Below are 27,208 nucleotides of genomic sequence, written 5' to 3'. Positions count from 1 at the left end.
CAGGTAGAAGTTCATCCCCCGAAAGTACAACACACTACAAAGATTTGATCAATTTCCTTTAAAGTCTGGAAATCAGTTCTGATCCCCAACTTCATTATGATATTATATCTCTAAAAGCTCGTCAACGTGTTTCAAGGTTGAAAATCCAAAAGATTCCAGGGATACTGATGGTTAACAATAATTAACCATCTTTTTCTTTTTTAAAAACTGAAAGCTGCTAATACAATATATCAGAGAGCCAACAGATTCTTTAGTAATAATTCACAATGAGCACAGATTCTGGAACTGGATGGTCTGAGTTTTTTGTTTGCTTGGCCACACAGCATGTGAGATCTTAGTTCCCCAACCAGGGTTCAAATCTGAACCCTCTGTATTGGAAGCACAGCATCTTAACCACTGGACTGCCAGGGAAATCCTGTCTAAGTTTAAATTCACACTGTACCACTTCTTAGCTGGGTGATTCCCAGTAAATTATTTCATCTTCCTGTGCTTCAGTTTCCTATCTACAAAAGGGAAATAATAAGAGCATATACTTCATAAAGTTTCCTATGAGTATTAAATGAGATAACTGATATAAAATTCCTAGAAAGGCACTTAGCACAGAGTAATAAATCAGTAAATGGTATCTATTGTTCCATATATACACAAAATATCCTCATTTAAAAACACTCACCACTTCAGTCCTATATCCATCTTTCCTCAGTGACCAACCTTAGAATTTCCACCCAGACAATAATGTGAAAACTGATTTATCTTGCATTCTCTGCTCCGAAAGGCCAGGTACTATGACTGGCACAGAATAGTTACTCTGAAAATATTTGATAAGAGAATGAAATAATGACAGCAATATTTTAAAGCACTTTGGAAGTATATCATGAAAAGCATGATATTCACTGTGATCCTCAAGGGTAAGGGAGAAAGAAAAGCTATTCAAAGCTTAGATTGTCTTTCTCCTACTGGAATAAAAGGGAAATGAACAAAGAGCAGCTATTGCAAGAGGCACTGGAATTAAATTATGTCAATTTCCCAGCATGATAATAACAGAAAGCTCCATCATGGAGGCAAGGCTGGTCACCTATTCATCCACTCTGTTCTTTTAAACGCCACACCATCCTCTCACAAACCCCTCTGTTACTGATCAATGTACATGAGTCACTGAGAATTCACATTATACAAAATCACAAAAAAGCAATAGGAATTCAACAGTATTTTTTCTGGCTCTCACAAATATTTGGCCCCCAAACCATGGGTATCAGAGAGCTGAATTTCCAACATGCTTTACAACTGTCATCTGATAGCAAAATCCTATGGAGAAGGCTCGGGTCAGTGGTTCCTATGGGGATCCTATGCCAGGAAAGATTCATAATCAGAAGGGTGGGAGCTGCCCAAAACCTGCAGTGAAAGCTCTGGTCAAAGCCCACAGAAATTCCAGGCTTCAAACACAGGCATCTCATGCAAAAAGACAAAGTTATTCCCTGGGGGGCAGAAGCTGCACTGCTACAGAAGAAAAAAAAAAAAAAAATATATATATATATATAAGGGAAAAAATCAGCTGCTCCAATATAAAATTAAGTGGCAAAATATTCATGATATATTAAGTTCTCCCCCCTAAAAAAGAACATTGTAGACCAACATGTATAGTGACTCTATTTAAACAAACCCAAGCAAAACCTTCTCCACTGCGCTTCTTTCTCTGTAATTTATACACAGAAAAAAAACACTGTGTCTGCTCTCATCCAATTCCCCTTTAAAGGGAATCAACATTCCACATGTGCCTTGATCAGCTCAGAGTTCAGGGGGCCTGTGCTTCACCCCTTCCATGCAGTACTTTTTCAAGATGGTTGTTACTGTGAATGCATCTGTGGCTTTGGTTTTTAGCAGCTTCCCTCCTCCTCTGGATCATTGCAAGATCAGACATGACTGTCACTGTCCACAGCCCCACCTGGCCACATCCAAGTTAAGTGAGGCTCTGAGTCAATGACAAGCAGGACTGAGGGTACAGTAAGACAGTGGCTGTCAATTCTGGCTGCATATTAGAACCATCTGGAGAGCTTTAAAAACTCTTAACGCTTCATTCTAATGCCAGAGATTCTGTCTGGTTGGGTCGATTTGAGTATTCTTTTCAAAATCAGTATTTTATTTGTAAAAGCGCCCATGATTCTAATGTACAACCAGGATTCAAAGTCACTGCAATAGGAAATCCCTCTTAATAGGTAAATCCGCTCTGGAATTTGTAGCTCGCTATCTGTAAATAGAGCTCAAGGCGCCTGACAGGACTTCTACAAAACCATTCATAGACTGCACTAGGCATTTAATGAACCACATTCAATTCTCCCAACAATTCTGGGAAGTGGATTTTATTATCACTTCCATTGACCAGATACAAAAACCAGTCCTCAGAAATGGCAAGTAACCTGTCCCAGGCACTCACAGGAAGAAAGGGGAGGGATAGGGAACATTTCTGCAGATTTCAAAGATGTGTCCTTCAAGCTGGTACCCTTTCCCCAATGGAGCCCCATGCCTTGGCCCTACTGAAATGTTTCACTTGCTCCTGGTGCCCTGAGATTTGGGCTGTCCTTGGTTCTCTGAGGAGACTGGGGTTCAATCCTGAACCTCGACCTAATTCTTAGCAGCCCTTCTTATCTATTGCATCTGATACCATTTTCTTCACCTTGAAGGAACTCTGTTCAGTACAGCTTTGGTAATTCAAAATCTAGTCATAGGTCACTGTCTCGAGTACAGCTCCCTCTGGCCACTGACCTCCCTCCCCGCTTCACCCCAGTTCAACCTATCACTCTCTCCGAGACTCCACCCATAGTTGGTCTGCATGCTATGCCAATCACAGTATCACTTAAACCTCTCTGGGTTTTTTTTTCCCCACATGAACTGTCCTGAAGCTGTTTTTCATCCATCTGACATGTTTATGATTATTCCTTTAAATTTATATACGGGACTGACTGTTGCTTTTTCATTAAAAATGTTTTTATTTTTATTAGTTTGGGGCCATTATCCCAGCACTCCTATAGAATTCTGAAATTAAATTGCCACGTATCATCATGAAGTCTCCTTCTGAGATCTTTTTATCATCTGTAAGTTTCATGACCATGGGCTCTATGTGTTTTCCTAGATTCCTAATAAAAAAGGTTCTTCACTATTACCCTTCCTTTTGTGTGGTCTGAAACTGACAGAAATAACATCACTAGCAAAAAAAAAAAAATCACTAACTGGACTCTCTCCAGTTAACTGTATTCGTCGCTCAGTTGCCAAGACTCTTCATGACCCCATAGATGGCAGCATGCCAGGCCTCCCTGTCCCCCACCATCTCCCAGAGTTTGCCCAAGTTCATGTCCATTGAATGCGTGATGCCATCCAACCATCTCATCCTCTGTTGCCTCCTTCTCCTACTACCCTCGATCTTTCGCAGCAACAGGGTTTTTTCCAATGTATCGACTGTTCATATCAAGTGGCCAAAATACTGAAGCTTCAGTTTCAGCATCAGTTTTTCCAATGAGTACTCAGGGTTGATTTCCTTTAAGACTGACTGGTTTGATCTCCTTGCTGTCCAAGGGATTCTCAAGGGTCTTCTCCAGCACCACAGTTCGATTTTTTGGCGCTCTGCTGTTTTTATGGTCAAGTTCTCACAATCGTACGTGACTACTGGGAAGACCATAGCCTTGACTATATGGACCTTTTGTTGGCAAAGTAATGTCTTTGTTTTTTAACACACTGTCTAGGTTTGTCATAGCTTTCCTGCCAAGAAGCAATTGCCTTCTAATTTCATGGCTGCAGTCACCATTTGCAGTGATTTTAGAGTCCAAGAAGAGGAAATCTGTCACTGCTTCCACCTATTCCCCTTATATTTGCCATAAAGTGATGGGACCAGATGCCATGATCTTCATTTTTTTAATACTGAGTTTTAACCTGGCTTTTTCACTCTCCTCCTTCACCCTTATGAAGAGGTTCTTTAGTCCCCCTTTGCTTTCTGCCATTAGAATGGTATCATCCGCATATTTGAGGTTGTTGACATTTCTCCCGGCAATCTTGATTCTAGCTTGTAATTCATCCAGCCCAGCATTTCTCATGATGTGCTCTGCATCTGAGTTAAATAAGCAGGGTGACAATATACAGGCTTGATGTACTCCTTTCTCAATCTGAACCAGTCAGTTGTTCCATACAAAGTTCCAACTGTTGCTTCTTGACCAGCATACAGGTTTCTCAGGAGACAGGTAAGATCGTCTGGTATTCCCATATCTTTAAGAGTTGTCCACAGTTTGTTATGATCCACACAGTCAAAGGCTTTTGTGTAGTCAATGAAACAGAAGTATATGTTTTTCTGGAATGCCCCTGCTTTCTCTATAATCCAATGAATGTAGGCAATTTGATCTCTAGTTCCTCTGCCTTTTCTAAACCCAGCATGGACATCTGGAAGTTCTTGGTTCATGTAATGCTGAAGCCTAGCATGCAGGATTTTGAGCATAACCTTACCAGCAGGGGAGATGAGTGCAACTGTCTGGTGGTTTGAACATTCGTTACTACTGCCCTTCTTGGGAATTGGGATGAGGACTGACCTTTTCCAGTCCTGTGGCCACTGCTGGGTTTTCCAAATTTGCTCACATACTGAGTGCAGCACTTTGGTAGCATCATCTTTAAGGATTTTAAATAGTTCTGCTGGAATTCCATTGCCTCCACTAGCTTTATTGACAGTAGTACTTCCTAAGGACCACTTGACTTCACATTCCAGAATGTCTGGCTCTGGGTGAATGACCACACCATCATGGTTATCCGGTTCATTTAAGATCTTTTTTTGTACAGTTCTTCTGTATATTCTTTTCATCGCTGCTTGATCTCTAGTGCTTCTATTAGATCTTTACCATTTCTGTCCTTTATTGTGCCCACCTTTGAATGAAATGCTCCTCTGATATTTCCAATTTTCTTGAAGAGATCTCTAGTCTTACCCTTTCTGTTATTTTCCTCTATTTCTTGGTATTGTTCATTGAAGAAGTCCTTCTTGTTTCTCCTTGCTATTTTCTGTAATTCTGCATTTAGATGGGTGTACCTTTCCCTTTCGGAGAAGGCAATGGCAACCCACTCCAGTACTCTTACCTGGAAAATCCCATGGATGGAGGAGCTCGGTAGGCTGCAGTCTATGGGGTCAGGAAGAGTCGGACACGACTGAGTGACTTCACTTTCGCTTTTCACTTTCATGCATCGGAGAAGGCAATGGCACCCCACTCCAGTACTCTTACCTGGAAAGTCCCATGGACGGAGGAACCTGGTAGGCTGCAGTCCATGGGGTCGCTAAGAGTTGGACACGACTGAGCGACTTCACTTTCACTTTTCACTTTCATGCATTGGAGAAGGAAATGGCAACCCACTCCAGTGTTCTTGCCTGGAAAATCCCAGGGATGGGGGAGCCTGCTGGGCTGACGTCTCTGGGGTCGCACAGAGTTGGACACGACTGAAGCGACTTAGCAGCAGCAGCAGCACCTTTCCCTTTCTTCCTTGCTTTTTGCTTGTCTTCTTTCTTCAGCTATTTAAAAACCTCCTCAGACAACCACTTTGCCTTCTTGCTTTTCTTTTTTCTTTGGGATGGTTTTGTTTGCTGCCTCCTGTAAGTTAAACGGACCTCTGCCCATAGTTTTTCAGGCACTTTGCTTACTAGATTTAATCCCCTGAATCTATTCATCACCTCCACTGTATATTCATAGGGTATTTGATTTAAATCATACCTGTCCCGCCTAGTGGTTTCTCCTGCTTTAGTTTAAGCCTGAATTTTGCCATGAGAAGCTGATGATCCAAGCCACAGTCAGCTCCAGGTCCTGTTTTTGCTGACTGTATAGAGCTTCTCCATCTTCAGCTACAAAGAATGTAATCAACTTGATTTCAGTCATATGTAAAATCGTCTCTTATGTCGTTGAAAAGGGGTGTTTGCTATGACCAGTGCATTCTCTTGGCAGAATTCTCTTAGCCTTTGCACTGCTTTATTTTGTACTCCACGGCCAAACTTGCCTGTTACTCCAAGTATCTCTTGACTTCCTACTTTTGCATTCCAATCCCCTATGATGAATAGGACATCTTTTTGTAATGCTAGTTCTAAGAGGTCTTCTAGTTCTTCAAAGTACTGATCAGCTTCTTCGGCATTAGTGATTGGGCATAGACTTGAATTGTGATGTGGAATGGTTTGCCTTGGAAACAAACCGAGATCATTCTGTCATTTTTTGAGGCTGCACCCAAGTACTGCATTTTGGAGTCTTCTGTTGATTATGAGGGCTACTCCATTTCTTATACAGGATTCTTGCCCACAGTAGTGGATATAATGGTCAACTGAGTTAAATTCACCCATTCCCGTCTATTTTAGTTCACTGATCCCTAAGATGTCGATGTTCACTCTTGCCACCTCTTGCTCGACTATGTCCAATTTACCTTGATTCAAGGACCTAACATTCCAGGTTCCTGTGCAATACTGTTCTTTACCGCATCACATTTTACTTTCATCACCAGAAATATCCACTACAGAGCATCATTTCCACTTTGGCCCAGCCGCTTCATTCTTTCTGGAGCTATTAGCAGCTGTCCTCCACTCTTTCCTGGTAGCGTATTGGACACTTTCTGACCCGCAGGACTCACCTTTTGGTGTCATATCTTTTTGCCTTTTTATGCTGTTCATGGGGTTCTCACAGTGAGTGTCCTGGGGTGGTTTGCCATTCCCTACTGCAGAGGATCATATATTGTCAGAACTCCCCACTGTGACCCGTCTGTCTTGGGTGGTCCTGCATAGCATGGTTCATAGCTTCATTGAGTTATGCTAGCTAACTGTACAATCTCATTTTTCAAAATCTGACCTGGGGTTTTGTGAGTACCTTGTCGAAATTAAGATTTACTATGTACTTTTCTCTGAGCCAAGTCACCACAAGGAATATTCTTAGTAAATCTTTATGGCTCTTCAGTTCAGTTCAGTTCAGTTGCTCAGTTGTGTCCGACTCTTTGCGACCCCATGAATCACAGCACGCCAGGCCTCCCTCCCTGTCCATCACCAACTCCCGGAGTCTACCCAAACCCATGCCCATCGAGTCAGTGACACCATCCAGCCATCTCATCCTCTGTCGTCTCCTTCTCCTCCTGCCCCCAATCCCTCCCAGCATCAGGGTTATGGCTCTTAGTGATCTCTTTACTATTTTCTCATTTCAGTTCAGTTCAGGCACTCAGTCGTATCTGACTCTTTGCGACCCCATGAATCGCAACACGCCAGGCCTCCTTGTCCATCATCAACTCCCGGAGTTTACTCAAACTCATGTCCATCGAGTCGGTGATGCCATCCAACCATCTCATCCTCTGTCGTCCTCTTCTCCTCCTGCCCCCAATCCCTCCCAGCATCAGGGTCTTTTCCAATGAGTCAACTCTTCACATCAGGTGGCCAAAGTATTGGAGTTTCAGCTTCAGCATCAGTCCTTCCAATGAACACCCAGGACTATCTCCTTTAGGATGGACTGGTTGGATCTCCTTGCAGTCCAAGGGACTCTCAAGAGTCATTACCATCATCTATTTGAGAATCTATTCTAAACTTGTTAAGGATTAAGAGAAAGGTCAAAGACTGTGAAAAACAGTACAGTATTTTCCCATTTTGGAGGGCAATGCTCCTATTCTCCACAACTTTTCAAAATTTGCTAATAGTTGCCCTAAGGTCAATGCCCTCACATATGGAATGTAATCAGGCAAGGCTTTCTTACCATCTCTCCACCTATCCTTTCAGTGCTCTTCTAACTCATTTATCTTTTATTTCGGGCTTCTCTGGTTGCTCAGATGGTAAAGAATCTGCCTGCAGTGGTGGAGACCCAGGTTCAATCCCTGGGTTGGGAAGATCTCCTGGAGAAGGGAATGGCAACCCACTCCAGTACTCTTGCCTGGAGAATTCCATGGTCAGAGGAGCCTGGTGGGCTATAGTCCATGGGATCACAAAGAATTGAAAATATTACTGAGGTAACTGAAGATTCACTTTCAGTCATAAGAAATAATAGAGATATCCTTGTATACTTTGCCCAGTTTTCCCCAATGGTTTTTCCAAAACTGTCATATATCAGGATACTGATATTGATAAAATCCTCATATCTTCTTCAGACTTCCTTAGTTTTACTTGTACTCATGTGTGTGTGTGTGTGTGTGTGTGTGTGTGTGTGTGCATGTGAACTTCTCCATAACATCACTACCTGTGCAAAATCATGTATCCAGTCAAGATACAGAACAAATGGTTCTAACACCACAAGAGTCCTTTGTGTTGCCTACCCACTAATCTTTTAAACATGCTTGCTCTGTTCTTTCTGGATCAACTGCCGTAAAGGAAAAAACATATGAAAAATATGAGTTGAGAAGTGCTTTCACTGGGCTATTGACTAACATCACTGCTTCCTCCCCCTTTTCAGCATGGTTTCTTAAAACTGCATAAACTTGTTTTTTGAATACTACTACTACTACACACTCCAGAATTTTCTTTAAAAATGCTTTTAAGTCCTTAGGTGTTCTTTATTTGATGCTCATCTTTATAATTTCTTTGGAGTTCTTTATCTGATGTTCATTTTTATAATTTCTTTAGAATGAAGCATGATAAATGAGTGGAGAGACTTTTCCTACTTTGTAGCAGAAGGGAGGATGGTTTCCAATTATTAAGTATTTATGAGACATCTTTCATCTGAGTATGAAACTGTAACCAAAAGCTGTGGATCTCTTAGCACGTTAGCGTATCATTTTCCCTTACCATATTAAACTATGGCATTTGACACATTCTTTGAGGAATAGGATCACATCCTACACTTCTTTTCTGTTTAGAGTGGCTGCTGTCCTTGACTCTCCAGGACTCATGTGTCCCGGATGATTAATCTAAGTCAAGGATCAGTGGCTTTTCTGTAAAGGGCAGACAGTAAATAGTTTAGCCTTTGCCAGAAGATCGCTGTTGCAACTGTTCAACTCTGCTGCTATATCATGAAAGCAGCAACAGGCATTATGTAAATGACTGAGCCTGGCTTATGCCAACTACACTTCAGGAATATTTGCCAAACCCTGCCCTGAACTAATCACGGTAAGCCCACTTCCTCAGGCAAGGACGGCTCACAGATGGACACAGGACCAATCCTGGTATGTGGGATGTGACAGAAGCTTGCTGAGGGGCTCCTAGGAAAGATTATTTCACATTTGAGACAGTTAAGGAAGAGACAACCCTCCTGTTCCCTTTGGATATTGGCAGATCTGGATGTGATGCCTGGAATCACTGCAGCCATCTTGCTCCCGATCTAACAATGAAGCCACAGGAGGGCAGAGCCATGAGAATCACAGAGGTCAGCAGAAACGACACACTGTGCTTGCAGACTACTCCTTCTTCTTACGTAAGACAACAAATTTCCGTATTACTTAAGCCAGTGAGTTGGCCAAAAAGCATCCCAATTACTATACCCCCTTCAATGCTTAGCAAAGTACTTCACAGAGGAAACTCATTCAGTAAACAACATTCTGTTGACCTGGCTCACAAACTGAACCTTAAATGCATGCAAATTAGAGTTCTTTCCATTGTAAATAACAACCTAGCTCCTTTTAAAGACAGGTTCAAATTTTCTGGGGAAAAAAACCAAAGAACAATAACACCAATGAGAAGAAATAATAGTAAACCTCATATTATTTAAGATGAATAGAAAACCAAAGTATTCAACAATTTTTCATTTTTCTCAAAATAAATGTGTTTCAAGATTATCCACTCCTTACAGTTCTCCTCCCCCCCACCCCTTACTTGAAGCCTTCTTCTCCCTGACTGGCCCTTGGAAGGCAAGCTGCATGCAAATGTCTGTATACTCATCAGTCTTACTGGGCATGGTTCCAACTGGCCACCCCACATGAACACAATTAAAAGTTAAACATCAATTAAAATTCATGCAATCCATTTGGCTCTCTGAAAAAATCACTAAATAACCATACACATTTGGGGCCCAAATTAATCCTAAATTGTTTTCCATCACTCTTTAGTTATCAAACATACTGGGCCTCATTTTAGACTCTATTAATTGCTCATTCAGCTTTCACAGAGTAGGCCATGAAAAATGAACCCAGGATAAAAAATAAAAATGTGGAGTGGGTCAAGTTCAGCTGGCCAGGTAGTCTGTTAGTGATGGTGGCACTTAGGGAAATTCTGCGGGAGGGGAAGTCCTATCCAGGCCTGAGGGGACACGCAAAGGATTCTCCTCCAAGACATCCGCTGATTTACTCGTCTGCTTTCAACACAGACCTGGATGTCTAACAGGCATCTCACATTTTAACATGTCCAAAGCAGAACGCATAATTTCTCCTCTAAGTCTAGTTCTTATCCTATCTTTCCCATTTCAATAAATGGCACCCAACTACATAAGCCCAAAGTCAGCATCACCCTTAATTTCTTTTTTCTGTATCCCCACAACCATGTCATCAGCAGTTCTCACTGACTCTGCAACCAAAACCTGTCCATTCCTCTCCATCCCATCCCCACCACCTTAATCCGGATCTCTGTCATGTCCTTTTTGAGATTACTGCCACCACTTCCTAAATAGCCTCCCTGATGTCCCTTCTGCCTCCCAACAACCCATTCTTTTAAAAATTAAATACAATCCCATCACTCTCCTGCTTAAAACCCTTCAATAGCTTCCATCTGCATTTTATTCTATTTAAATTTTTGGCTGGTTTTTTAAATTTTTTGGCCATGCCCCATGGCATGTGAGATCTCAGTTCCCCAACCAGGGATCAAACCAGTGTCCCTGCAGTGGCATCTCAGAGTCTTAACCACTGAACCACCAGCTGCATTTTAGAATTAAAATCTTTATGAATTTCCTATTGCAGCTATAAAAATTAGCATAATTTGGTGGCTTGGCCCAACACGAATGTACTCTCCTACAGTTCTGGAAATCAGAAGTGTAAAATCAAGGTGTCAGTAGGGCTGGGTTCCTCCTGGAGGCTTCAGAGGAGACTCTGTTCCCCTGCCTTTTTTAGCTTCTAGAGCTTCCTACACTCCTCAACTTGTGGCTCCTTCCTCACCTTCTCTGATTCTCCTGCCCTCCTCGAACAAGGACCTTTGGATGACACTGGGCCCACCCAGGTCACTCAGGATGGTTGCCCCATCCCAAGATACTTAACTTCATCACATCTGCAGTTTCTTTTACCATGTAAGTGACATATTCACAGGTTTGGAGACTAGGACATGGGTAGTTCAGAAGGGCCCTTATTCAGCCTATCATAAAATCAAAAACAACACAGAGGTGGACCCAGAGAGAATCACACAGAGTGACGTAAGTCAGAAAGAGAAAACCAAATAGCGTATATTAACACATATACATGGAATCTAGAAAAATGGTATAGACGATCTTTACTGCAAAGCAGAAACAGAGACACAGATGTAGAGAACAAATCTATGGGGGGAAAGGGGAAGCGGGAGGAATTGGGAGATTGGGCCTGACACCTATACACCACTGACACTGTATATAAAACAGACAACTAATGAAGTTACACTGTACAAGACAGGGAACTCTACTTAATGGTCACCTGAGGGGAAGGAAGTCTGAATGGTGAATGTATGTGCATGGCTGATTGATTTCACTCTACAGCTGAAACTAATACAATGTTGTAAATCAACTATATTCCGATAAAAATTATCTTAAAAAACACAACATAAAAGAACAGAGCAGCTCCTGACCACGGCTTACCAGCCTGCTGTCACCCATGCAGCCCAGACCTGATCACCTCTCACTCTTGTCTTTCACTCACATTCTCCTCCTACTCAGGCCTCCTGTCGCTCTGTCCATGTGCCAGGCTGGCTCTCCCCCTACATTCTTTACCCCCGCTGTCCCCTCCATCCGGGGCAGTCCTTCCCCAGAAGTTCACACGGTTGATTCATTCTTAAGAGCTCAGGTGTCATTTCCTCACTTATCACCACCCGAGACCACCTCCTTGACTTACATTCTCATTGTCAGTAAGTCAACTCCGGGAGAAGATTCTCTGGTTTGCTCACTGTTCCACACAGAACAGTGACTGACACTTGCAGCAACTAATTATTTGTTGAAGGACTGAACTTTATGACTTCAAAATGTTGGTGATTTTCCCATAACATGACTTCATAACCCATTCTGGTTTTATAATCCACAGATCTACACAAATGCTTTTTAAACTCGCCCACATCTTTATCCTAGATCAGTGCACAGGATAAGGCTAAACAAGATGAAATGTGATAAAAAAAAAAAAAACAACAACTGCAAAGCCTGCAAAATATTGGTGGGGGAGGTGGGAGGTAGAGTGAGGGGACAGGGCTGAAAAAAATATGAATAACATAACACGGGTTTCCCTTGTAGCTCAGTTGGTAAAGAACCTGCCTACAATGCAGGAGACCCAGGTTTGCTTGCTGGTTTGGGAAGATCCCTTGGAGGAGGACATGGCAACCCACTCCAGCATTCTTGCCTGGAGAATCCCATGGACAGAGGACACGACATGGCAAGTAAACCACCAACATAACACGGAAAGTAGATTCAGAAGGAAGAATTACAGATGACTCTTAACTCAACATGACCTACCAGTAGGACACGGCTACCAAAAACATAACCTTCTGTGCAATGGAGGTTTTCAAGCAAAAAGAAAACTACTTCTTGGAGACACTTCATTAACAAAAATAAGAAATTGCCCTGCAGGCAAGTGGTTAAGATTCCATGCTTTCATTTTCAAGAGTTTAGGTTCAATATCTGGTTGGGGAGCCAAAATCCCACGAGCCATGCAAGGCGCACCACCCCCCTCCCTCGCCACTCACAAAAAGCTAGCATTTACCAAGCGTACAAAATGAACCAGGCACTGTAATGAAAGCTCTACCTGAAATGCCTCATTTAATCCCCAAAATATTGTTATGGAGGAGTGTGTTAGTCGCTCAGTCGTGTCCAATTCTTTGTGACCCCATGGACTGTAGCCCACCAGGCTCCTCTGTACATGAAATTCTCCAGGCAAGAATACTGGAGTGGGTTGCCATTCCCTTCTCCAGGGGATCTTCCTGACCCACGGATTGAACCTGGGTCTCCTGCATTTCAGGCAGATTCTTTACTGTCTGAGCCTCCAGGGAAGCACTATTAATATTTCTCATTCCACAGATGAGAGCAATATAGTTCAAAGGAGTCAGGTAATTTGCTCAAATTTATAGAATTAGTATGTGTTAGAGTCAGGCTTCAGGAGTCCAAAGGTCTTTAAAAGTAATGGTCTACTGTACCAGCTTTTACTGACTATGCTGGGCACAGTGAAGGGTTGATAAGAAAGCACTGCTCTTTAGGAGTTGTGGGATTCAGCGATCTGAGCAGACAGCCCCGTGCAGCCTGGTGAAGCTTATGACCCATAAACCGGAAGACGAAGTCCTTAATTTATAACTGCAGAATATCTGCGTGCTGATTAGCTCCCAAAACACCACCACCTTCCAGTAATTCAGGCTTCACATTTCAAAAATCATCTGACATTTCCTTCTCCTTCATCTCCATCTCTCATGAATCATAAAGTCCAGCTACCAAGTCTTCTAATATTTCTGTTTATAATTACTGAGTTTCAAAGAAAAACATCCAGTTAGAAAGACAGTCTAACACTATAAAAAGATAGATAATAGAAGAAGTAAGTCTCCCCCATTATAGACCCCAAGTGCTCTTTTCTGGAGACAACTGTTACTGTTAAAAAACGCACAAACAGGAAAGGGAGTGATAGGATCAGACGTGGGTCAGTCTGGGTACAGTGGAGGGAGGATTAGGGCAAGTGAGGCAAATACCAGGAGGTCAGCATGGAGGATACCACAATGGTTCTGGCAACCCATGATAAATTTGTGAAATAGGACCACAGCAATCAGAAGAAAAGACCCTGATGCTGGGAAAGATTGAGGGCAGGAGCAGAAGGGGGTGACAGAGGATGAGATGGTTGGGTGGTCTCATCGACTCAATGGACATGAGCTTGAGCAAACTCCAGGAGGCGATGCAGGAGAGAGAAGCCTGGCGTGCTGCAGTTCATGGGGTCGGAAAGAGTTGGAGACGACTTAGCAACTGACCAACAACAAACTTGAAGAATCTGTGGAATATAAGGGGGGTGGGGGAAAGAGTCATTTAGAGACAGCAGTGCTTGGATTTGGGGATGAAAGAGAGTGAAGAGCCTGGAAGGACTTCTGCATGCCTGGCTTGACGATGGTATTGTCTCACTGAGATCAGAGTATGAAGCAAAATCGGAGTGTGAAGTTCACAAACACAGCCATGGACGTGTCTGTGGCAGCTGGGGCAGAGAGCAGACGGACAGCAGTGAGGGTCTAGAGCTCAAGAGAGTGGTCAGGCTGCAGCACAAGGGGGCTGCTGAAGCCGTGCGCAGGCTGAGTTCACAGAGGGAGTGGCCTGGCAGGGTGAGCATCACCCTCTTGATGGAACGGGCAGAGGAAGCACCATCTCGGATGTCGTCACCATTGCACGGACAACAGAAGACGCTCCAGACACCTGCTTTTATCTGGAGATGTATTTTGACATGTATTCAGTCCTGTTTTGAGCCTCTGTCATTCCATATGCATGTCCTTCTGTAACACTTGCCATCCTTTCAAAGGTGGAGATTTGGCAGGTTTCATACATGAGGGCTGAAGCTTTTTTAAAAATTTTTTGCATTTTAATCATATTCTCTTAAATTAGGGTATGTAGCTGCTAGCAGTTGGACTGGGTCTGAGCAATATAACAACTGAGGTGGGGGACGGGAAGGTTTGAAATGTGCACGCACTGCTCGCTTCGCTGCCTTGTGTTTCTGCCACAGCCAAGAGAACTACTACCCCAGTCCTAGGCTCAAAATAGGCACATGAATGGGGCAGAATTGCCCCAGCTGATCCACAGACCTGAGAGGGAGAAACAAGTGCTTACTGCCTACGAGGTGGCACTGGGGTATTGTGGTTGTTATGCAGCAGATGGTGAGGGGCAGGGAGGCCTGGCGTGCTGCACTCCATGGGGTCACAAAGAGTAGGACACGACTGGGCGACTAAACAACATGCAACAGTTATTCCTTTCCTTTGTATTGAAGTATCATTTATACACAATGAAATGTTCAGATCTTAAATAACCTTCAATCAGTATTCACCTGTGTAACCCACGCCCCTGGCAAGACGCAGGACCCTGCCATCACCCCAGTAAGTGACTCGCTGGCCCTTTTGAGTCAATCGCCACCTCATGCCCAAAAGCAAACACTGATTTCCTCTAACATCATATCTTGGTTTTAAGACTTCTATCATTGCAACGTACTTTGGGGGTAAGTTGATATAAAAAGAGCAGGGATTAGCAAAATCCAGCCCATTATCCATTTCTGCATGATTCATGAGCTAAGAATGGTTTTTACATTTTCAAACAGCTAAGAGAAATCTAAAGAGGAGTACTAGTTTGCGATGTGTGAAAATTTTATGAACTTCAAATTTCAGTGCCTGTGATAGTTTTTTATTGGCATGCAGCCAGCCCCCTTTGTTGCTATATCATCTATGGCTGCTTCTGCACTACAGCTGTGGAGATGAGGAGCTGAGATTCGAGAACATATGCCCCAGAAGCCTGAAGTATTTACTACCTGGCCCATCCTCCCCTCTCCATCGCACATGCGGATCCAAGTGCTGGCGGTGGGAGCTGGGGGGGGGCGCGGTGCGGCGCTGGTCAGTGTTGAGAACCAGGTGTTCTGAGTGCTGTCCTAGTTACCCTCAATCAAGTTATATATAAAAATCATACATGTTCACAGAGAAGGCAGTGGCACCCCACTCCAGTACTCTTGCCTGGAAAATCCCATGGTTGGAGGAGCCTGGTGGGCTGCAGTCCATGGGGTCGCTAAGAGTCAGATACGTCTGAGCAACTTCACTTTCACTTTTCACTTTCATGCACTGGAGAAGGAAATGACAACCCACTCCAGGGTTCTTGCCTGGAGAATCCCAGGGACAGGGGAGCCTAGTGGGCTGCCGTCTATGGGGTCGCACAGAGTTGGACACGACTGAAGCGACTTAGCAGCAGTAGAAGCATACATGTTCATGAAAGTCTAAACACTGTCAAAACACACAATGTGGAAAGTGAGAGCCTCTCATAAGCCCAGTTCTAGGGCAGAATACTCTACACTAAGATTTCAAAGTAAACTAACACTAGGTTACAACTAATGCATAGTCATTATTATCCTGCATCATTTTCGTATGATGGTCACCATCACGAAGATGCATTACTACTGAAACAGGAAGAGTGAAGCTGTAAATAGGAATAGGCCAAAGTCAGATGGAATAGATAGGGTGAGTGCCAACATCTCACCTGTGAAATACAAGGGGAGACAGGGAAGAGTCATCCCCAGAATCACACTGCATTAAACACCCAAATCCCGCCAGGCCAGACTCACAAGTCCATGGGCACATCAGACCTCCAAGGACAAAAGGAGGCGTCCCGAAGGGGGACCAGCCACCACACGCTGTGCTGGCTGGGCTTTGCCAGATTAGAGGTGTGCGTGGCTGCCTTAGAAACAGCCTGAATCTTATCCTAGAATGCAAAGTGTGTTCCCTCTCGGCTAATAAGGTGCAGTGCTATTCCTCTGCTGGGAAAACTGGCAAGCATTTACATTATGCCTTTAGGAATAACACCATCTGGAGACACCTTTCAAGTATATGGCTTTGTTCTGTAACTCCAACTCTAGAAGACCATCTCTTCAAGTTTTTCGCAACTACCTCAGCCTTCCTCAATGGAAATACTTCTCTTTTCATTCAATGATTTCTCCTCTAATTAAGAACCATTTTGATATTCTAGAAGGGATGTGGGATTGGGGGCAACAACAGATCTGAATATCTGCAGGGCTTTTTTTATGCTGAGTGGCAAACATAAGTCGGGATCAGAGTTCAGTTTTGGAGACAACAGGGGAAAAGCTGATGCCATTTCTCACGCCATCCCTTTAAGTGTATGCTGCATAAGTATTAAAGATTATTAAAAATGATAAAGTATTACTTTAAAGTGTATCAATTTAGTAGCCAACTGTGGATGTCCACATGCCTCTGTTTTTGGGGTAGGGGGTGGTTGTTGAGTATTTCAGGAAACCTATGAATTCTTTGCCCAGAAAAACACACATGTGCACACCTCCCCTACATACACACACACAAATATTCCTGGGGCCTTCAGGCTCCCAGTGCATGGCTAGGGATCCCAAGTTTATAAAAACTTAACTACAGGTTGAGGGGGGTAGGGGGAGAGTGTACCCTGAAGGGCTGTAGTAGAGACAGTCTAAAATGACAGCATCATCACCTGTGAAGTTTGCCTCAGAGGCAGGGAGATAAAATGAATAAAACAGGCTATGCATTTATAGCTCAGCTGGCCTTTGGGGGGGAAAAAAATGCAAGGATTTGACTTGAGAGTGACTAAATTGGTATTTTAATGCTCTGTGTGTCTGTGTGTGTAAGTGCACGTGAATGTGGGAGTTGTGTGTGTTCACGTGAGTCCACCCTTGAGGGACGAATCGTCCACTCTCACGATACTGTTCCTCAGTTTAGCAGCTGAGATAAATTCACCCAGGTGAGAGCCAGCCGGTGGGGCCCCAGGCAGCCTGCCCCAGGGGGGAGCCCTATTAACCTCTTCCCTCCTCCAAGTGTCTATCCTCACAGTCATCATCAAGTTGAGGACACCAATCCCCATGGGAGCCTTTCCGGCAGCTGTGAACTGTTCCAATTCCTTCTAATCGCAGAGGACTGATCTGCTGCTTACTGCTAAATCGCCTTAAACTACATCCCGCGGTGCGGCCCAAAGGGGATTACCAGCTGTCATGGAGCTTTTATCTTCCCACCTACCCAGCAGCAGACAGGAGAACTCAAAATGTGACAGAAGTAAGAACTAGGAGTAAAGAAATTCCCAGAGGGGCGAGTCTGTGTCTCTCGGAGGCGCTGAAAGCATCCTACACAAAAGTAAAACATGAATCTTGGGTTTCCTGAATTCTCCTCTGTCTTTTCTTGGCTAAAAGACTGATAAGTCAGTGTCTGCCAACTGCGAGCTCTGGCCAGCAAAGAAAATCAGATGGGGGAAAGGCAGGCGCCTGAGCACGGGCTTGCTGGCAGGCAAACACACACAGGCCAGACGTGGGGAGAAAGGAAAGAAAAGGCCACCGCCCTTCCTGAACTTTCAGGGACAGCCCTACAATTGTTTCGGAGGGTGGTCCAGACAACACAGGAACTCCTGAGAGTTCAGCTGAGGGAAGAGCATGTGTGCGCGCCACAGGATCATCAGACCGGCTCTGTTTCCATGTCCATGATTCCACACAGGTCCTTTCTTCCTATGGCATCAAAGGCCGGGCTGCCTTCAGCACTCTGGGCTGTCTTGCCAGGTCTGGCATCTATTCCAGGAACCCTTGGGACCAAGAGACTGATCAACAGAGGAAGGGAAAAAAAAAAAAAGTGTTTTATTGTGCAAAAGCCCAAATAACTTTTTAAAAATGTGCATTGTTTAAAATCTTCCAGTGGATTCCTACTTCCCTGAGGATAAATTCTCAGATCTCTGTGTTGGCCTTTATGTAGGGAAGCCCATATACTTAAATGCTCCAAATAATGACACCTTGGAGAATGAAAGACACTGCTATTCATAACAATGCTGGAAGAACAGTCATAAACCGGGACTGTCTTCCGAGACACCAGACTCTGGGCATCCTCTGGCTCAGCCCAGGGACCCCCCTTCCCTCCCACCACCCACAGGCTTTCTCCCACTTCCTCACCCTGGACATCCACTCTCCTCTCCCTGTTCCCTGGATCTGCAGGTTTCTCCCTCACCAAGAGCTCAGCCCTCTTAGGTCTCAGTCTGGAAGGAACATGGGCAGGGAGGTCTCCTCTGACCCCTGAGACAAGGTTGGTTCCCTCTCACAGGCTCCCAGGGCACCCAGAACACCGTTCATCACTTCTGCTATCTTTATTTACTGGCTGTGACTGCCTTCTGCAACCGCCTCGCTGTTTGGCCTCCAGGTTGGGGCAGCTCAGATTCTTACACCAGGCCTGATGCAAGGAGGTGTTGGGTTCTTCCAGTCTTACCCATGGCACCTGCTTCAGATGCTTTCCTTAACCACCGTCCCCATACCACATGAGCTAAGGGCTGTTCCAAGCGCTCTCAGGACCTCAGGCTGCCTCTGACACATGCTACTGACATGGACGCGCTCAGCTCTCTGAGCCCTTCAGGGCAGAGACTGTGATCCAGTCATGCAGGCACAGTGTGGTCCTTGGATAAGAGGCTGGAAAACGATGAGAGGGCCACAATCCCTAGTCAGAAACCTTGGGCCCAGATGCACTTTGGGATTCAGAATTTTTCATTTGAAAATGATAGCATGATATAATCATGCTAGTGGAGCTGGGGCAGCACCCAGTAATCTGCCATCACTGATATTTCTGCAGCAAAATGTGTGAATATTCACACTGAGTGGCTAAATAAAGCCTCAAAATACTCTCACCCTGACTCCTTTCGGGTCAGGCTTTGCAAGCCACTGAGTTCAGAGCAGGTCAGAATTTTCTGCCCCAGTTATGAAGGAATTTTGGTTGTCAAGAGCTTTTGGGTAAGGAGACATTCAAAGAAATAATAGCTGAGAACTTTCCTAAATTGCTGAAAGTCATTACCTACCTGGACACAGCAGGTTCTTGAATTTTTTTCTATAAGCATTGAATAAAAATTTTTTTAAAACCACAAAAAAAAGTTTTTGGGGATTTTAATCATGGGAAAGGGGCTGTAGACTCGTGACAGCTGACATTTCATTAATACTCATCTTCTAGGTGCTGTTCCAAGTTTCTACATAATTATATATAACACAACATATTCTACATGTATCTATGAACATGTTATAAATAATATATAGGCTGCATCTATAAAATGTCATTTTGTGCTCAAAACAATCCTATAAAAAGTTACTGCTTTATTTTTCAGATAAGGAAACTGAGGCACAGAGAAGACATGGAACACACAGGGTAAGCAGCAGACTACAACACCGACACATGCTCCCCAGCTAGTGCTCAGCCATTGTTGAGTAGATGAATCAATAAAATTCTACTGTGCACACAGCAAGGTGTGGGTGAAGTAGCTGAAGAGCAAATCTGCCGAGGTGGCCGGGTCAGTTGCCTGGGGCTGTCTGCCTCAAACCTCTTTTATAGGCATTGCTTCTATCCCAAATTAAATGTTTACACAAAGATTCTATCCCATCTTAAATGTTTACAAGTGGCCCAGCCTCCTGGACACAGATGCCTACCTGGTGCAGGGGTTGGCTTCTGACTCAAATTAGGACCATTAACGACAGTTCTCTGCAACTTGGGAGCTGGCATTACAAAGACATTCTCTTCTGGACAATGAGATACACACATGTTTCACAGGAAAATAGTAAACAACCAGAGACAGCCTAGACATCCAAACCCAGCCTGACATATTCTACCCTGCAGCCTATGGTTTCTTTTTAAATAAAATAGTGGCTGGCACACAAGAACTAGTAGGCCAGTGGGGACTGCCTCTTGCTGCTGATACGTAACTGATTATTGTCAAGTCATTTGGCAATGATATTCTTCCACCAAGGCTACCAAGCACCTACTACGGGCCAGGGACTCTGCTAAGCAGATAATGTGGTGCACGCTCTCCCAGATCATACAACTATAGTGAAAAGTCAACAACAGGGTGAGTGTCACAATCCAGGGAATATATGGGCAGCAGAGAGAATTATCAGCAATGGGTTTAAATCAATTTGTAATTGGACCTGAAGTGGAACAAAAATTAATTATAGTATTTATGAGCTGTTCAAGTTTAATTCCAACAAATTTAGATTATAAAACTAAACGCTTGTGAAGAATTACTGATGCAAGCAGTAGAGTTTCATGCACTGAGTCATTCTAATGCTCCCCTGTCAAGCACAGACCATCTAGACTGACTGTTACCATTAACAGAAGATTAACATGATTTGCATATATATTGTGAATGTCTAATTAAATAGTTCAATAGTGGAAAAACTAATACAATTTGAGAGTATGGTTTCCAGAAAACACTTAGTTCAGCCAATATCTTTTGTCCATTTAAAGCCAGGTTTATCTCCAATGTAAAACTGCATTCTGCAGAAAGCACTTTGCAAAAGTATTCGGACACCTGCATTTCAAGAGATAAAAGAACAACACTAAAGTGCCTGCAGCTAGAGTAAATATGATTGTGTAGCTACAGCAATAGAAACACATTTGATGGAGTATATGACAGACCCTGTAGCTGTGAATGTGCTTACTCTTTTCTTTCTTGTGAACATGACCCCAGTTTTGGTCACTACTCTAGCATGCCCTACTAAATGTACTATTTTCCGGCCTCCCTTGAAGTCACAGATGGCCATAGGTCATGGTTCTGGTGAATAAAGTCCAAGTCTGTTTCTGGCTCCTGATAAAAGGAAATAGGTGGCAAAAGGAACCCTTCTCCTACTCTTCTCCTAATCTGGATATAGACGTGATGCTGGAGCTGCAGCCACCATATTGTCACCATGAGGATGAAAGTCAACATGCCAAGTAGCTCTGATGAGGAATTCAACCAGACTACCTCTAGACTTTATATTATGTGATTAAAAAAAAACCACACTCTTACTTGTTTTAACCACTATTCTTTGATATTTCTGTTCTTTGCAACCGAACATTGCTAACAGAATAGCTTAAGACAGGAAGCTGTACTGAGAAGTTTGAACCCTGGGTAACTATAGCTACCAAGACAGAGAATTCTCTACAATCAGTGACTCAGTGCAGACAGTAGGAAGTAGCCAGTCTGGTACAGAGCAGCATAAAATACTGTTCATCATGGAACATCAAGTCAGGATGGTGGCAGAGGCTGTTGGCTGTTTACTCAACATGTATCCCTGTCTTCTTTCTCACCAACATGTTCTTTTCCAGCCCCAGAGCAAGTCCCATTTGAGTCACCTGGGCTAAACCTAATAAAAGACAGGAAAGTTGGTTCTGGGCTGTGCTCTGCGACTGCGTAGACAGTTAAGCTTCCAGCTTCCACTTTACATATGAGAGATTTCAATACGAGGTGCAGAAATGTGGTTTACTTCAGGGCAAGTCCATTTTACTGTTAGAACCTTCAGGCCATTTTCTCTGTTTTTTGGTAGAAGTAGGTTTCTAGGAGCCTGGTATATTTGATATAAGATTATTACTACTCCTGGACTCAACAGTAGCTGTATAAATACACATAGAAGAGAAAGATGTATTTCACTTGAACCTAATGACCTCACCTTTCCCTCTTTTAAATCGAGAAGCAGTCTATGCTTTTTTACTCACTCTGTATTAATGCTTCATTTGTAAATAATAAAACATTATCTATTTGTTTATTCTAAAAAAAAGAAGGCATTGGGGGGAGTCCCAGAGAACAAGGCGTACTCATAAATTCTAAGGCTGGAGAGCACCAGGAGCTGAGGTTTCATACATGGGCAGGCAGTTGTGGGAGAGTTCTGTGTCTCACACATTAAAGACTGACTTTCATTCCAGTGGCAACGAGGAGCCACTGAAGGATTTTAAATAAGAAACTGACATCCTCAGATGTTTTATTTAGCAAGATCACATGGGCTGCACCATAGGGAAACGAATTGCAGGTGGCACAAGAGGCCACTTACAAATTAGTAAGAAATGATGCAGGCCATGGCAACCGACAGATCGGAGAGGCATTAAGGGACTGGGTTTGACATCAGTTTAGGTTCATTTGGTACAGGACAGGAAAGCATCACAGCGGCTCCCAGATTTGACAGGGGATAGTTGATACCATTCACAGCCATAGACAATGCAGGGGCGGCAGGTGAATGGGGGTGACCCAGGGGTGACAGGTAGAAGGCACCTGCACCTTTGTGCATATGGTGGGACATCTCCTGGAGATAAGCCACTAGACAGTAAACACATGGGTCAGGCACTCAGATCTGAACAGTAACTAAACGTGAATGCAAACAAATAGCAATCAAACTTTAGATGAACCGAATCAGCTAAAGAAAATGAGTAAAATAGGAAGATGTATCAGTGAAATCACAGAAAAAAAAAAAACACTAACAACAGGGATGGATGAAAGCCACAGCATCTACAAATAAGAGAAGGAAGAAATGGCCAGCAGGGTAGGAAGGGAACCACAGAGGAGGCGGGGCAGGGAGCAGGGAAGCAAGGTGGGAAGCCCAGGGAGGAGCTGGAAGGCCTGAGTGGCCTGCAGGGTCCACCACTACAGAAAGTGTGGCTCACACCAACAGCTCAAGGCTGCTCCTCCACAGCACACACAGGCTTTGACCCACGCCCAGTCTATGTGCGATCCTGCTGCCCCACCACAGCTACCCAGTCAAGAGATGATCGTTGCCCCACGCAGTGCAGAAACCAGCCCTGGAGGCCTGGAATGCCATCACCCCACCGCAGGGACTGTGAAGCTGGCTGAGCGGGGAGAAAAGCAGGAACACAGCGCCCCGGTCTGAGTTCTGATAAATGATTGTTGTGCTAAGGTGAGTTCCAGCTGGTTTCTCTTACTTGGAATAATCCCAGTCTATATCCAACGAGAGACGCAGAAGTACAAACGGCTGTATCGCCTGACGGAGTGAAATACACACTTGATGGAGTTGGAAGAGGCCGCCTTGGGAAGTTCCAGAAGAGGGGAGATGAACTGGGGCTGGGTTTAGGGAATGCTTCCAGAAGGGAGGTGGCATCTGGGCTGGCACTTGAAGCATGAGGAGGCTTTTCAGGAGGAAAGAAGGGAAAGAGTGCGCTCTAGCTGAAGGAGGAGCACCAGCAAATGCAGAGAAGCAGGAAATAAATGGAGCGTTAGGGCAAATGCAGGGGATGGCCATGCCCCTGCCAGTCTCCTGGTCTGCTTAACTCTGGCGCTGGCACATCCTTCAGGACCCTGCGAAGCCTTCCTGCCCTCCCTCAGCAGCCTGGCCAGCCCATCTCAGTCCTTCCCACGCTGTCTCGGAAGCTGGCTTGTTTGTAGTCTGCGTCCCTCTCCAGACGGGAGGCACTCATCCTTTTATCTCCGTCCGTCCTGGGCCTGGCGCGGAGCCTGGCACAAGTGGGGGTTGAGGACAGACCTGAGCATCTCCAGTAACCTCTACTCAACCAGTGCACTTGGAGGAGGGGGGCGGCATGGAAGTCTGAGAAGGGAGACTGGGGTCTGGTAGCAGGGAGGCTGCTCCTCGAGGCTGGCTTGGATGAATGTGGGTGTAGGAACATTAAAACAACTTAAGTTTTCTTATTTTTTTTTTTTTTTTTAGTGTGGTAAAATGTATAGAATATAAAATTAACCCTTTACAAAGACAAAAAAAAAAAAATTAACCCTTTGAGTGTCTTGTTCAGTGGCATGAAGTGCATTTATATTGTTGTGCAAACGTCACCACTATCAATTCCCAGAACTTTTCATCTTCCCAAACTGGACCTCTGTACCCATTAAACACAAGTCCCATTCCCACCTCCTCTCACCCACCTGTAACCACCACATCACTTCCTGTCTCCATCAATTTGATTCCTCTAAGGACCTCGGTAAATAGTATTTGACCTTTTAGAAACAACTTACATTTAATAGTGCTTTAAACTGTAAACATTTACCAAGTGTTACCACTTCCTCCTCCTGAGGTGGGCAGGGTAGGACTATAGGTCTGACTTTGGAGGCTGATGAAGCTGGGGCTCAGGAAAGTTAAATGATTCACCCGAGCCTCAGCTTTACGGGGTCATAAGTGGCCCATGTTCCCCAAACTGCCAGGCTCAGCTGACCCTCTCACACACTCCATGGAGGCCCCTTCAAAATCTGGACTGCTGGAGGGCCATTACCCCAGTGCACACCCCACATATCAACTGGTTTCCCTTCACTGGGCCCAAAGGTGGGTGGTTTGGGCACTTCACTAAAGATTAGCAATCAGAACAGGAAATGGCCAATTTAGTAGGGCAGGGACAACAAGGATTTAACCTTAGGCCAGGGTGTGTCTTTCCAGGGTTGGATGCTCCCTGCTCAGGAGGGAGACTTGCTCAGAGAGGTCAAAGCCATTGCCAGCATGACTTATTCATCTGCACACTGGTTTGGAGTCCACCTGAGTAGGCAACACAGTAAGAGTCATAGGAGAAAAGTGCTAAATGATTAACCCTCCTCCTGCCAGAGTCCCTGGCTCCTGGGCTGGTTGTCTTTCTACTGAACATCCGGAGAAAGGTCTTGCTTTCCATATTCAGGTCAAAAGGTTCACTTGATTTTGCTTTCTGCACAGTCATGGTCAACACTAATGAACTATTTGGTGGTGGTTTAGTTGATAAGTCATGTCTGGCTGTTTGCAACCCCATGGACTGTAGCCTGCCAGCTTCCTCTGTCTGTGGGGTTCTCCAGGCAAGAATACTGGAGTGGTTGCCATTTCCTTCTCCAGGGGATCTTCCAGACACAGGAAGTGAACCTGGGTCTCCTGCATTGCAGGCAGATTCTTTACCAACTGAGCTACAAGGGAAGCTCCTAATGACCTATTTGTAGACTGCCAAAGAACTCACTGGAAAAGAGCCTGATGCTGGGAAAGATTGAAGGCAGGAGGAGAAGAAGACAGAGAATGAGATGGTTGGATGGTATCACTGACTCAATGGACGTGAGTTTGAGCAAGCTCCAGGAGTTGGTGACGGACAGGGAAGCCTGGCGTGCTACAGTCCATGGGATCACAAAGAGTTGGACACAACTGAGAGACTGAATTGAACTGAACTGAAATGATGCAGGGTTTCTTTAAGTTTGTTTGCTGGAATTAGAAATGGTTCAAACTGTGCATTCATTATCTTCTAAATCAATGTAGAAAGCTCTTAGTGAGCCTAAAGATAATGAAGCTCATTCATTCTATTCTCATCAATACCAACTAAAATAATTTATCAGGTGTTTGTGTGTGCATACATAGGATCTAACATTAAAATCTGAAGACAATCCTTTAAAGATGCTCGTACTTTTTATTTGCCTCTAAATTTACCTGAAGGATAAAATCAAAAGCTAATTAGTTTGATCCCATGTGGCTCCATTGTGCTTAAGCCTTAAGGAAGATTATGTTTTAGGATTTAAGAATTTCCCTTTGGGCTTGTTGAAAGATGGAAATGCTGTCTCACCTTAAGACTCTGTAAGTGAACCAGAGTGGCTGGGAGACAGATATGGAGGAGAAACCTAGGAGACTGGAGGAGCTTAAGCAGGAAGACATAGTTTCACAAGCTGCCTCCCCCTTACGACACAGTGCTCTAGGGCAAGTCAATTTATCTGAGCCTCAGTTTCCTCATCTGTGAAAAGGGATCATACCTTCATCTACCAAGGAGGGACAGTGCAGAGATGAAATAAAATGAGAACTATAATAGCAGCAACAATTCACTGAGTGCTTACAATGAGTCAGGCGCTCTTCTGTGGAAATTACTGCAATGCACTTTACAAATACCAACGGTAATAACAACTTTTATTGTTGGCCTTTACTGACAATTCATAGGGTTTCAATAAGTTTAGAGGACGTGGACAGGTTTCTTCCACTTTATTCTTAAAATCCCATACTGTTTGAGTACCAAAGGTCTTCCCTCCCAAATGCCACTTTGAGTCCATAAGGATCTTCTTCCTGCCTGTTCTCTCTTCAAGGGAGGAGGGGAGAAACTGTACCAGAAGGAAGAGGACAGGGAGCCAATATATATTAATCGAGGCACCAAATTTCCACAGCCAGAAACTTAGCCAAATGTTGGGTATACAAAGACAATAAATAGGAGTAATGTTAAAATCTATCATTATGCTTTTTTCCACCTTTGGATTTGCAGGCTGATGGACTGGCAGCGGGCAGGGATGTGGAGGCTAGTGGTGAATGACCAGGCCCACAGCCCCCACTGGTTGCTGCCAACAAACCACCTTGAGAAGTCAGGTGGAACCAGAGGCATTTCAGCCACCACCCTCCAGGGAACAGTCCGGCTGGGCACACACAGGGACTCAAAGACTCAGCATGTGGTCCGCTCATTCCGACCACTGGCCACTACCAGCCATACAAACCACACTTCCTGCTCTTCCCAGGGGCCATTTTAAGGAGGAGGTGGAGTGGGGATAGGGCTCTGAAAGACAGACACCTCCAGACAAAACCAAATTACCTAGACAGCCAATTTTAGTCGTTGGATGAGACGAAGCTATCGGGTTAGAATAAGATTTGGTTCTCCTCTGCTACCCAAGGAGCTCAAATGAAGCCTGAGTTCACTCAAACTAAGTTACACTTTCTT

General features: G+C 44.3%; 1 protein-coding gene across 3 annotated transcripts in view; it reads right to left on the bottom strand.

Annotated features, from left to right (window-relative positions):
* The window catches only part of TMCC3 (transmembrane and coiled-coil domain family 3), a 272,744-nt gene that overhangs the window by 134,695 nt on the left and 110,841 nt on the right, over positions 1-27,208 (bottom strand). The gene's annotated exons all lie outside the window — the stretch shown is intronic.

The sequence above is a fragment of the Cervus canadensis genome, chromosome 25 (assembly GCF_019320065.1).
Source record: "Cervus canadensis isolate Bull #8, Minnesota chromosome 25, ASM1932006v1, whole genome shotgun sequence".
NCBI classification, from domain to species: Eukaryota; Metazoa; Chordata; class Mammalia; order Artiodactyla; family Cervidae; genus Cervus; species Cervus canadensis.
This window is presented reverse-complemented; position numbering and strand designations above follow the sequence as displayed.